General features: G+C 31.3%; 1 protein-coding gene across 10 annotated transcripts in view; it reads left to right on the top strand.

Annotated features, from left to right (window-relative positions):
- LOC148598887 (cholecystokinin receptor-like) overlaps nt 1–15,050 on the top strand; it is a 47,688-nt gene that overhangs the window by 13,523 nt on the left and 19,115 nt on the right. The window contains exon 1 of one of the 10 annotated variants that reach the window (XM_088561370.1): nt 5,000–5,132. The exons of 6 other annotated variants lie outside the window; for them this stretch is intronic. The gene's annotated coding sequence lies outside the window, so the exon portion shown is untranslated. Of the gene's footprint in view, nt 1–4,999; nt 5,133–14,656; nt 14,797–15,050 lie in introns of those variants that run through there. 3 more of the 10 variants (XM_088561369.1, XM_088561379.1, XM_088561371.1) reach the window with 3 other exon arrangements.

Genomic DNA, 15,050 nt, shown 5'->3' on the forward strand with positions numbered 1-15,050 from the left:
CGGTAACTCAATCTTTTTAATTTGAAATTCATTATAAATTAGAAATCGTTTCTATATATATTTAAGACAATCCACCTTTCGGACGCAAATATTTGATAACTGCTATCAATAACTATTTATGAACTTTGTTTAAAACTTATAATTAAAACTAAAACTTAAAATTATAAATTAAAATAAACTAATCGATTTAAGGAGGTAGACCTATGGTAAGGGACATAACTCATGAAATTAATGATATGTTTGTATCATATTCTATTTCACCAAAGACTATCAAGCTTTCATTTGACACAGAATGGAATCAATCCAAGTTTCTTTGAAGCTTACATAACATTGATGTAAAATGCTGAATACAAACGTTCCAAAGATTTTTAAGAGTTTTGTCCCTTACCCTAGGTCTACCTTCTCAAATCATTTGAGAGTAGATGAAATTATATGCATTAAGTCTACTACTATATCAGATGAATGAATACTACATATTTGTAACATAAACGGAAACGGTATTCCTTTATTTGTTTTTTTATTTACATCGATATACTTTAATTAAGCTAAAAAATACTCATGGAGAAAACCTTCATCACATGAATGGAGTGGAACTCTTTTAGGTGTCAGTTACCGTAAGAATTAGGCAGTGGGTGAAACATGGTATGAAAAAAACACCATTTTGATAGTGTAATTTGGTTATTTGCACAATCAGAATCAAGGGACAAGATTTTCCGTATCATGCTGGACCATTGAGTTTCAATTTTATTAAAATTCAATAAAAATGAACATTTCAAGGGCAGATAACTCTGTCAAGAACCTCATTTTCCTAACATTCTATTGAAAATTTTCTGACCATAGCAAGTAATTCAGAGCTTAAATAGTGTTATTTTCATGTAGAGAAAGTATCCTTGAGTGACATTACTTTGTCAGACCGGTGGGTTTTGACATGCATGTTTCAGATTTTTCTACCTTTGCCTGATTTTTACAAACACTTACACTTAAATTAGATTACCTGCTAAATTGGTGTTTTATTCTTACTTTTGTTTGAGCATTGAATTTCTTTTCTATGGCAGACGATCATACACAATACTTGTCAATATTTTCTTTGTTGATAAATAGTTATCGATTGCTTCGAATCTGTCTTTGTGGACTAATCAAAATTCAAAATAAAATAAATGTTTTTACATAGTCAATATTTACACAAACAATTCCAATGTCTAGGAAGAACTGTTGATATTCGGAGTGTCTGATCGGATATTCCGTCACATGTCCGTCTCCCTTCAATTACTTACGAAATTATGAAACAATCAAGTTAAAGTTATTTTTTCACAGTCCTATCTTTTGTAATGTGTAGTGAATGAACCCAATAGTTTATGGTATCTTTTACAAATACAGGAAAATGTGAGATAAAACATCTTTTTTATTTCATGGTCAGTAACATTTTACAAAGAAAATACTTGTGTATATGATTAAATCGTCTTATTTATTTATTGATCAGTACCATCACATATGGAAAACAAAATATTGGCCATATCGTCAACAACATTATAGGCAACAAATGACGGTCAATTCCAAACTAATGGAGATACTACTTTTGATTTGTTTTGTTTGTTTGTTTGTTGGGGTTTACCGTCCGAGCAGCAATATTTCAGCTATATTCAGACGGTGAACATGAAATGGATGATAAAATGAACATGAAATGAAAAAGAAAGGATGGGACACAAGGATAATAGAGTCGACAAATTTTGATTGCCACTGGAAAAAGGGGGATGGGTAAGGTCGGGCAATTTATCCTCCTGTGGCGGAGCGCAAAGGTTCCTACTCATATCGAATATCACAGCAGGGTTCTTTAACGTGCGAGGAACGTGGCATCTTTCCCAACACGGTGCACCACTTTGGTCTGCGGTCTGGTTTTCCTTATTATAAGCTGACAACCCCAGCATGTAACACGCCAGGGGTACCCCATTCCACCACCTGGGGCACACATCCCAGTTGCTCTGTGGGCAGAGCGCCTAGCCCCCGGCTAGGTTTCTGAGCACTATTTAGTCGCCTTATACGACAAGCTTAGCGCTGCTGCAGGCCTATTCTTTTAACACCCGGACCTGCACTGGGCAAGATACTTTTGAGCAACAAATTTAGAACTCCATGTATATAAATGTGAACATTATATATTACTCCTGTCGTAATGTCCATACAAATTCTGGTAGTTTTTCAATCTTTCGCCAGTGGCAATATCAAAATTGTAATGCATTTTCTAAATGGGATTAGGATTTGTCTTGTAACTGTCTTCTGATTCTTAAATGTAACCTTCTATTTATTGTACAATGGCTAATAATGTGCTTAACATAATAGATCTGATCGTTATCGTCAGAAAACATATAAAATATTGATGTGATCGACATTGTGACACTGTTTCATTTTACTTTATATGTACTTAATCTAAATCAAGTGAAAAAGTTAAATCAATTGATACTCAGGGAAAACCTAAAATAATTTGATTAGTTAACTTTCATACTATATTATTGACTTCCAAATATGTTATTTAGAAGTATTGTATTGTATTTAATCTTATTAGTTAGATTTTTTATTCAAACATTAATTTGAAAAAAACTAAAGATTTAATTGTCCTCTAGAACAGTAAGTATCACTAACGAGTGTAGTCTGATATATCAACATATAATAAAGTTATATGTGGATTTAAGAATAAGATAATTACTGACAATTAGTTATCTATGACTCTGTATATCACATGTTGACTGCGTTGCTAACATCAGGATAAATTTTCATTCTGTTTGTCAGATAAAAAGTTGTATGGACATGGTAAACGATGCCAGTGTATGCTTTCTATACATGCATACCTGTGCTTGCTAAATAGGCGCAGGTTATATCATTTGAAGTTATAGTCACGCTTCAGTGGTTGATATTTATTATACTTGCTACAGTCTCTGTGTATGAGTGCATAAACGGGAACAGTATAAATCTGCAACGCTTTCCACAAATAATCGTACGAGTAAAATACGTTCTAATTTATGACGTCACAATACTTTGATCTATATGACGTCACAACTTACGACTGATTTTACACCTACGATTTTTTTATGTGAAAAGGACATCTGTACTGTTTAACTATTTACTATCCATTTGCTGTGCAGAGTCATTGGACTCCAGGTTAATAGTGACACATATGTGATAGTAGTAAAGAAAATAGTTCAACTCATTGGTTTCATTACACTGGGGCTGGGGTGTTGATTACTGTTACATCAGGTAGGAAATATTTGGATTTTTTTAAATTGTTTCCTGTTACTTAAATCGTGGAAACTTGAGATAAAGGATACTACAGACACGGTGAAGTCAGCCTCATATCTTGACCTAAACTTAGAATTCGATGGTAAAGGAAAACTATTGACCAAACTTTACGACAAACGTTATGACGTTTTATTCAAAATTGTCAACTTTCCTTCCATCTGTGGCAACATCATTTCAGCACCTGCGTCGCATGGAGTGTTCATATTACAACTCATACGTTATGCCAGAGCTTGCCGAAACTACGCAGACTTTTTGTATCGCGCTAGAACTCTAATAAATAGGCTTTTGGAACAGGGTTATGTTGCTACAATATTAAAGTCATCACTACAGAAATTTTATAGTCGTCATCATGATCTCCTGGATCGTTATTGTGTATCCATCTGCCCCATGAAAACTGATTTATTCAACGGATCATAGATTTCCTTTCCTCGTTTGTCTACCCCGGACTTGACTTTTTATGAGCAACTCGGCGGGTATTTCTAGAAAAGCAGATGACGCTTACCATACCGGTGCACCTGGTCCATGCTCCCAGTTTTTAGTGGAGTACGAGTTGCTCAATTGCTTTTGTCACTTTGTATGTATGATTTTAGTTACTTTATGTTCTTTGTTGTGTATGTCTGTTTTCCATGTCTGGTCTTTGTCCCTGGATTACATTCTTTTGATTACCGCTCTAACCTTGGTTTCCATGATTACTCTTTCACATAGAGACTTGAAGAGACGTAGATACTTCTCTAATTCTAAGACTTAATTGTATATAGGTATTTTGGTAAAATTCATTATATATTTGATGCTTGGTATTTTTATATAGTAGCTATATAAACAGATGGTAAACCTTCTCTGACTAATCGTTAAGCCCTCGACATTTATTCCTATGAACTAATATTTGTTTCAATGTAAATTTAATATAGCAGATATCATATATGATACTTACGGATATAAATAGTTCTTAAAAATGCCAGTCATTCTATTTCAAGGACGATCGTATTGTTGCCTTCACCATTGATTGAACTTAGCATTCCTCATTTTAACAGTTGTTTATGAAATGCCAGTGGTAAATTAATTGATGGGATTTCAAAATTCAATCACCTTAACATGGGTTAACAGACAATTTGACATAGTATGTAAACGACATGAAGTTTTGGTTCTTTATATCGCCTAATCTTTACATTTTATACATTACATTGTATTACTTGGCTGTAATATTCCACTGAACTGTACTAAATTTTACACAGTTGACCTGAATTTAACATCAGCTCGGTCGAATCTTGATTTTGTTGCAAATCATGCAAAATTGTATTGATATTCACATTATTTTACATGGAATAATGAAATGTCTGCTGTAGTCAAATAAGAAAAAAAATCTAAGAAGGAAATACTTCACTTTGCACTTCAGGTAGAATAACCTCAGAAGAAACTCATTACTTATTTCGTACTATGAGGCAGGGCTTCCATAGTCTATTTTTGGTCTTTTCTTTACTAAAATTATCATTGTATATTTGAGGCGATGGAAACAATAAAGCACGTAATTAACAGTCAGGGGTTTAATTAGTTTTCAAGAAACAAGAGTGCTGTGGCACATTTTAGGATACGAGTATGATTGTCACGAACAATCATAACTACAAAACGAAACAAATCATGAATACAAAATTTCCGTCAAGTTGCTCTATAATTGTAATTATGTGGTCATTATAGAGTACTGTTATAGCATGATATATCTCCATCATTTTACAGACAGGAAAATCGATATTAAACTTATTGGTTTCACTACACTGGGGATGGAATGTTGATTACTGTTACTTCAGGTAGCTACACTGGGGCTGGAATATTGATTACTGTTACTTCAGGTAGGAAACATATAAGTTTTTTTTAATTGTTTCCTGTTACTTAACTCGTGGAAAATGTAATGCATTTTTAACTTTGATAGTAAGATATGAATTGACAACTGACGAAATTTTCTTGATATAGCTAAGTTATAAAATAATAGGCATAAACTTTTCTTTATTTTATTTTGTTAGGCGTCTCAGTTATTTTTGATGAACTAAAGGCAGATAAGAGATGAACATCTAGGTTTTAAAGTATCTTGTTTTTTTTTCATCTTATCATCTTCATTACTGCTCTTTTAGACAGTATTAGTGATATCATAAAGTACCTGAATATCTATTATCTTTAACATAATATGAGACTTGAATATTGTTGTCCAGAATGTGTGACTTTCTCACCTATATGCTTCACGTGAGTAACTAGGTGGATGTTTCAAAAAGTCGATCAGGGACCCTACCCAAACACTAATCTCACAGGTTATTAGAGAGTCCGAACTGTTTTTTTTTTAAAATTAATTTAATTTAGTTTCGTCTGTATGCACCTTGTCCATGCCTTCTGTTCTGAATTTGTTTTGGTTTGTTTTTTTTTTATTGTATGCTGTTAAGTTGTTTTACAGCTTCGTTTTCCCTATGTTTAGTGTTTGTATTATTTCAGTGTTAACGTCTCAAATATCATTTTCTTCGCTTTTGTCTGTTGAATTATAGAGGGTGTGGTCACATTTTGTTTCACTTTGTAATTTTTTTTTTGGTAAAATGACAATCTAAATGGATAAGATTTAAGTTGCAAAAACATTGTGTCAGAGGCACGAATGAGTCTGAAAAAAAAAACAAAGCTGTCTTTTTACAAATTATGTACGAAGAGTAAAGGTCCAAATGCTATAATATACGTACTTTTATAACACCCTATTGTTTTTTTTTGTATTACGATGTTCGTACAGGGAATAAAATAATTGCTATAAATGCCCATAGGTGTCAGATAAGCTGTGTCTCTGAGGACTACAATATTGGCTACATACAATTCGGTATTGTTACGTAAAGTGTCTGTCTAATCCACTCCACCTTTAACTTTAGCACTTTTTGTTGAACATTGTTTGTAATTTTAGTGTGACATTTATTTATAGTAAATGAATAATGATGCATTTGCCAGTTTTTTAAATCCAAAAACCAATCAGTTTTACAAAATGACAAGAGTAGTGGAAATACACCAAATCCTAGACGTTGGTGTTGAAAAAAAAACACCATAAGGTATACCTTTGCTTGTATCAATCAGACATAATAACATTGGACAGCAATGTTAAAATACTGTGTTTAATACATCTTTACGTCATATCTCTATATGATCTTACCATAATAATAACATTAACATTCTCTGGTTATTTTAATTAAGCAATGCGAAAACTGTTCAACAATTCTTTGTTATGAAATATAGCACAGCACATATCAATAAAAAAAGTTATCAATTGTTCTAATAGACGATAGCAATCTCTATCATAACGAAAATATGAAACCTCTTACATCCTGTATGAGTAGAGATAACGATAGAGCGTTATTTTTATTGCAAATCAAAAGTCAATAAAATGATTTAAGTGACGTATATTTACGATTTATTTTCTACATGCTAAGATTTTACATCAAACAAAACGATATGTTGGAATTTAGACATCTTTACGCAATAATACGTCTACAGATTTGAATAACTATGATCATAAAATTTTGACTTGCACTGTAATTCTCTTTTGTATTGTATTGTTTGTGTCAGGTTTGCTTCCGTTGTTTCAAACGATAGAGAGATATACGATATGGCTAAAGTAGCCAACCCGTGGTAAATACGATAGAAATTAGGAACAGTCAGAAAAACCTTTCCATTTTTTTCGAGATCAAAAGTGTACTTGAATTTTTGGCAGATAGGTTTCGTGTCCATACCCTATTCACCGTATGGTGTAAAAGAGTATACAAAGATCATTTCATATTTCAGATCAATACAACGGTATACCGTCGTAAACAATGTTAATTGACAACGGTATTTACGTCGTGTGGAAAAATATTTAAAGCCGGCTCCTTGAATCCTCTGAGTTGTTATTTCTTGAGTAAATAGAAAGAGCAATATATCACACCAACTTTAATGCTTGTTGATCAAATGGTGTGGTCTTGACGATTATAAGACTGTCGTCCTATAATTCTCATTTGATTTAATCTTGATAACTTGACTGCCAGAATTGAGAAATTGGGGATTTTCCCTTTCATATTAGTTAGTTGAGTGGCCAAAGTAATATTGAGGGTGGGCGGGACAACAATTATTTGGTTTTAACTAAAAACATTTTTATTTGTATAGATCCTTTGAAGTTTGGCATATAATGTAAGATTCCTAGATATGGATATATAATAGATAATTGGTGACTATCTTCAGGAAAGTAGTTTATTTTGTCTGAAATTTTGTTGTATTTTGCATTGTCAAGGAAGTTTCTTACTCAATTTTAATTACATCCATCTAATCTAATTATCCCGACTTTCATTGACATTTGTTTCGTTACTAGCATCATCTATTACGTCTTGGAAGGGTTTATATCCATCTATCTCTGTGATAAGGATAGGCATGCTTCACTTTTAATCAGAATTAGCATGACTTCTGAGAGAAAATTGTATTAGAGATGAAGATTTTGAGGCGTCAAGATCATAAATATAGTTAAGTAAAAATAAATCGTCAGATACAACACAGGTGTATATTTTACAAGTGTTGAATTAATTTGTGAAATTGCAATAAACAATAATGTCTACGCATGCGTCACTACATGTAATTAAGGAAGTTAATTATGATTAATAATCGTATAAAAACAACCTACTCGGATGAAATTCGATATTATAACGCGTCTTGTATTATAATACGTTATCAGAATATTAACTGTCTGTTTTCTCTGCTTTCATATTCAATAGCAGACTAGAACAACTTAGACTCTATTGTATTGTTCAACCCAAACATTTGTTACGTTTCACCGTATCCGTTCTTTTTTCGATTGCCCGACTAAAAATATCTGCATTTCCCTCAGTTTCTTTTAATGATGTTTGCAGTTACTACAACAATGTTGAACGAGGTCAGACAAAATACTTAAATCTGTCACACTGGGTAGATTTTGTTACTATATTTCGTTGAACATTAAAAACCTATGCTTCTCCATATTAAGCTTGTATAGAAATCATTAAATACATGTACAATAAATATTATCTATTGCTTCGTTGTAGTACTAAAAAGGTGGATTCTTAATTTAAAACGAAAAGACAACTGTTTACAGAATAATGAAAGTGTGTCGAGACCTTCATAACTGGAGTTATTCATGATTATATAGTGACGTTAAAGTCGGCTTTGACATAAATTTGTCATTTGAAACTGCCGATATGTTTTTTTTTTGTTTCATGATTGTAGCCTTTGAATGAAACTACTAGTCAGAAAACAATGGAAAAATTGATGAGTAAAACAGTAAAACAAAAGCCTTTTTTCTATTTTAATAACATGTCATTTAGTCTGTGTTCTTATTTGTTAAAGAAGCTAAACATGCAACAAGTCACATATGATAATTACATGTTCCCCGAATCATGTGATAATTATATGTCGACTGAAACATATGTTAATGACATTAAACTCGAGTCATATCATAATCATATCAAGCTCAGTTCATATGATTTTCATATTAAGCCCGATTCATATGATAATCAAATCATGCTCGATTAATTTGATTATATTATCAAGGTCTATTCATATGCTATTTATATCAAGCTCAATTCATATAATATTCATATCAAGCTCGGTTCATATGATAACCATATGAAGCCCAATTCACAAATTCATATTAAGCTCGGTTTCAAATGATAATCATATCAAGCTTGATTAATATACTAATATCAGTGATCGACTCATATGATATTTATATCAAGCTCAATTCATGATATTCATATCAAGCTCAATTCATATGATAATCACACCAAGTTCGCTTCATATGGTAACCATACCAAGCACGATTCATATAATAATCATGTTTGACTCTATTCACTGTGTAGTAGGTTAAAATGTTTGTTATTATTGAATCAAGAATGACATTTTGACAAGTATGCAGACAAAGATATAATTAGATACATCGTGTCATTGCATAACGTATGGATATCATTCTACTTTTTTACTTAAATATTGGGTACTAATGTTAGAAAACAAATAGTCAAGTATAATTTTCTAATAATGCTTAGAGATAAAAGCCATAAATCATCGACCCCTTATATGGGAAATTTCTAAATCCATGGCACAAGATTAAATATTTCTATTGATTTCGTTGCCTTCAAGATATAGATTTCGGTTCCCACGTAAGTTTTCCACTTAGGAAAACATATAAACGTGAGAATTATTTCCGCCAATAGCTGTATTTTAGAAACAAATTTGAATGCATGCTATTTAATATTCCTTCCGATATATACACTTAATCAAACTGGTATAATGCCAACCAAATTTCCAGTTGAGAGGCTCGAGAATTTTAACAGATTGTTTTATTCACGACGTAGTATATCGTGTATGTCATACATGTACTAAGACGAATTTATAATCAAGCTTTTGAAATTGTGAATAAGAATAATTTATACAATTCACATGCTAAAAACAAATGCATTATGTAAACGTTTTGTTAATCTAACGGTAGTATACTTTATCTAATTGATCCTTTAGGAAACACATGATTAACACAAATATCCATTTCATTCAGAGCTGGTCAAATGCACGGAAAACGCAACTTTGCTCTTTACATATTATCTTAATATCATTTCAAATGTAATTAATTTCCACAGTAGACGGGTGCATTTAGAAACAATAGTTGGTATTACATAAGACACACAAATTACCTACGATTTTCACGTTATTGCAAAGTAAAGCAATATCTATGTAATGCCTTTTTAATAAATGTAAAAGTCCACTTACAGTTAAGTTTCCGTTTTAAAATGAGGGAGGGATATCGATCTTACTTTTGAAACGTTAGGTTGACAGACAGTCCAAGCAAATTGCAAGACTCTGTATTTATCAGGAAACCATGCATAATTTTCGCGATATCATCATATTGTAACTCGATGTCAGATGTCAATAATATCAGAGAATTTCGTAAGACCAATCAACTGCTGTAAGTAGAAAAGAAAAAGAAATTTTGCACCTCAACTAATTTAAATTTAATTTATTTTTCTGAATCAGAAAAAAATAGATAACAAATTTTGAACCCTACAACATTGATGAAAGTACACGCCAATACTTTTCACTAAAATACATAAATATTAACACAATATTAAACAAACTTCGAACTATTTGTAAGAGTCATGCTTTTAAATGTAATATCTGTTATTTTTGAAATACCTCACTATCTGCATGATACTTAGACTTGACAATACCTAAGTTCTCTCGAGTGTTTGTATTACACTGAATGTAATATCTCATAGAGTTCCTGTTTTCATTGATTTTCGGCAATTGAAACCTTATATTGACAAGACATCCGTGTTTAAGTGAAATTAATTTTTTATTTAAAAGGATTACTCAGACAATGCCATTCTGATGAGAAGGCTAGAGGTTTTAAATAAGTTAGACTTTGATAATGACATTGTGTTACTACTCCAAACATGCAAAAGGCAAATTTACTTTCAAGAATGCCGATATTTCTATAAATGCAAGGTCAAATTATTAATGAAAAAAATTAAGGAATAGTTGATATTTTAGCTACATATCTACAATTGGATTCCATGATATCGAGTCATGCTTCTTGATATAAGGTTACACCTTTTTCATAAAAAAGAGAAAAAAGAATTATTTGTATATCGGAAATAACAACTTAAGAACAAATCCAGGTCTAAAGCAATTCTGCATTACACTTTAATTTACCCTTCCGCTTCGATATTTATACTGACATTTCATCCAACGCCATCGACGGTTCAATAAACCCAATTGCCTTTGCAAATTGTCATAAAAAATTCACTTAAACAAAATGAATAGCATCAATAATCTCGAAAATTAACAGTAAACTAATTAGAATTAATTGTATAATTAAATATGATAATTGGGCCGGGGACATTTGATGATTAAAGTTGTGTACTCAATACTTATATATTTAATGTAATCGTAAGTTCAACTGGTAGAAAATTTATAATATATATCATTTCAAGAACTTAAATATTCATCGTATGATTTTTTTCAAAACAGTGAAATACTAATAAATATTTCGATACTATTTCCCAGTCCTTCGAACTTATTTGATCTAAGATTTAATGCCTATGATTTCATAATTCAGGAAATAACAACAGATGTTTTGTTTCGTTTCAAATGAAATATTCTTGGTTAAATTGCGTACAAAGACATTAGAAGTAATCTTTATCAATCACAATATATTCTTACTATACAGATTCCTGTTCGATTTACATGTATCGGTTGCTCGTAAAGTAATATGTTTTAGTATATCAAAATAACATGTTTACACGGTGGATACGAATAACGATTTTGTCATGAAAGTTAAGCCAAACATCCAAATTCTGATGGATACCATTCGGATATTAAGTTAACTTTGGTGTAAGTGATGTTTTTTAACTAAGTTGATTTGAGCAAACAAATGCCTGTATCATAGTGCAGAAAACCGTATTAAATTACACAAAAAGTATTTATGGTGAACACTTTATTTCTTATAACACGATTAAAATCCATCGTTTATTTTTATGTCCCCATCTCTTCGATGAGTAGTTTCCACAGTCTTATAGTGCTGTTGTAATACCTGATATTCTATACTGATTTACCGTTGAACAGTACTTCTCTTGAAATATGCATATCCGTAGTTTGACAATCTTAATAATACGATTGGTGGTAAGCGCATCTGCAACTGTTGCTTATCTACATTTAACTATCGATAAATCGTGTAGAGTGACACCTGTCTATACCAAACCTGTTTTGGTCTTTGCAGATTTGTTTCAGACAGGTGCCCGGTTTTACTAAGGTTTAAAAAAATCATTAAAATTGATATAAAGAAACTCTTAAAAGTGTCAGGGTTTAACCGGGTTTTCGGATTTTTCGAGGTTCGGGTTTGGCAGATTTCATTGTATATCAAAGTGAAAGTACATAAAGGGCAGAACCATTATATTCCATCTTCTACAAACGTTCAATCATATAATAGACTATACTACTGGACTAGAAGGTTTTTTTTGTATTGTTTTAATGGAACTCCACCTGTCTTAATTTAACAGTACCTATATACAAGAGGTAAAAGTTTGTTGTCATACTCCATGCCATGATTTATCAGTACTATCCACATGCCCAAGGACACATATCTGTTGTAACGCGTTATAGTATCATCGTCAGACATATATCTAAATTTCGTAAGGATATGCCGGACAAAAATTACCTATTGTTAAAGGAAATTGGTCACCTGGTTAAATGTTGACTTTTAAGGGCATTTAATTTGTCAAGGAGTTATCCAACAATTTTGACTCAAGAAGACTTGATATTTTTAAAGACATATTTTAACCGGTGGTGGAACTGGGGGTCCATATTCGGAATCCTCCCTCTTTTGTTTGAAAACTTTGTTTTAATCAAACGGAAGGCAAATATGACCAAATAGTAGCCTGACATCCACCACCCCCCTTGTTTTCAAATTTGTATGGACCTGTCAGCTTGATTCTGATTCATTAATGCGGTTAAAAAGTTCTTTCCTTGTAATTTACAAAGAACCAAAATGTCAGTTGTTTCCTTTTTATAATATTGTATGACTGCAGTCTTGATTGTTATCACGCAAGTTTCAATGGGTGGTACTTCTAGCTTCGTTTTATTTTGAGGAAACTTCTTTATGTAATTGATATAAATCTTTTAATAACTTGTAATCTAGGCACCTTCATTCATCATCAGGAAATTTGATTTCTGTATACGAACATTATATGGTTTGTAAATATAGTTGAGATGATTGCTTTTTACATTTTCTTATTATATTCCGATATATAACACAAACACATTCGGTTGTTTTAGTGAAATATTGTGTACGAAAAAAAAAAAAATTTTTTTAAAGAAACTTATTTTTCATCAATTATGACATTCATTTCGACAAGGTTTCATTATTCCTAGTATTTATTTTTTATAAAATTATCTCACTTTGAAAAATGATAACCCTCGAACAAAGACGTTTTACAGTAATCTCAAGATTTAAAAAAGCAGAAAAAAACTGTTTTGTAGTATTCTTCTTACTCCTTGTGGAATACAGTGAAATCCATCTGAAACGAACTTGTTTAGGATCGTGCAGTAAAATACCACAAATTCTAAAACCTTAACACTTTGATAAAAGACGATATTGAAAACAATAACCGAAACGTCATCTTTTTTGGAGTCAGTAGTTAATTATTAGTGTATTGATTTTAATTTGAAACTAAATCTCTGCAAATTGTGCTAAATTGCAGTATGCTTATTGTATATCTGAACTGTCTCCTAGGTGTTTTTTTTTTCACTCTTAAGAAATATTCTGTACCATATTTTGCCTAAAAAATATCAAATATTTCTTAAATCAATATAAATGCAGTTATTTGTTTTTAAATTTTAGTTTAGCTTAGTTTAATGTCCGCTTCATATTTACATAAATACACTATTTATGGTAGAAAATATTTAAATTCGGTCAAATACAATTGAAATATGATCTATATTACAATATCATACGTTTTTTTTCTATTATAAGTTCCATTAAGTAAAGAGTTAGATAATATCCTCATTCACTAATTTTATAATTGCAACAATGTTTTACTTTTTTAAAATAAAATGTCTCATCATACTATGCTAAATTGATTTTTTTATTACATCAAAAGGATCAATTCACGACAGAGCTCGATACGGTTACATCATGTCACGAATAATGAGTATGTATTGCATATAGATATTTGACCAGGGACATATCGTCATTTGTCTGGATTTCCCCATATTATAATTGCAAGTTTATATGATTTCTGCAACCCAGATTTGGATCGAAACAAACACGAATAAACATTATCCTTTCATTTTATTTATTTTAACCTTGAAAGTACTATAGAAATAATAATTTGTGACGCCATTTCTACACGTTATCGGCGTTACCGGCGTATCAATCCTAACGTCTTCTATATCTGGATTCAGTTATTTTGTTTTTGTTTTATGGGAGAAATTTGCGTAAAAGTCCATCGATTAGACAAACTAAAACTTGTCATTAGATATCAAGGACTACTAATATGTTTAACCGAATACATCCCATTCCACATTTTATTTATGAAATCTCATGTAATATCTACTGAAATAGTGGAAAATGTGAACACTTCTAATGCAGTGAGAAATCAAATGTGGAGAAGGACTATGATTGCATTCGATTTCTAAAATAAAACAAATCAAATCTATGTCTAAAAGACCTTGCAATTCTTAAAAAAATTAATGCAATCTCTATTTCTTTTCCAGGAAAATTGGAAAAGAACAAATCATAAATGGTCTGTTCATTTCGTTATTTATGTAACTGATTATAAATCATTACGTAACTCATTTAGGATTGAATCTTATTCATGCACAACACATCATTTGATGGTTGTTAGTTTTTTGTGTTCTTTATTCAGTAAATCAAGCAACTGAAAATATGTTCACCAATTAAATCCAGCGAAAGCATTTATGAAATTGTTGGCGAGAACTCTTGCCCAGGTAAGTTATTTAGCATATTGTGTCATGTTTAAAAAAAAAAGCTTTTCAGATAGTTGTGAAAGTATTTTAATGACTTATACATTGAATAGAGAATTAAAGTATCGAAAGAAGAATTTCATTTAAGAATTTCCCGGACTACAGTCAGGATTTTAATACCTCAACAAATTATTGAGGACAAAAGTAAGTCATACTACCTAGTCGTTTCCTACATTGTACATAGTATAATGCGAGTTGACAGAACGTGTTTATCACAA

The sequence above is a fragment of the Perna viridis genome, chromosome 14 (assembly GCF_037379345.1).
Source record: "Perna viridis isolate PV_CMFRI_1.1 ecotype Kerala chromosome 14, ASM3737934v1, whole genome shotgun sequence".
In the NCBI taxonomy this organism is placed as follows: Eukaryota; Metazoa; Mollusca; class Bivalvia; order Mytilida; family Mytilidae; genus Perna; species Perna viridis.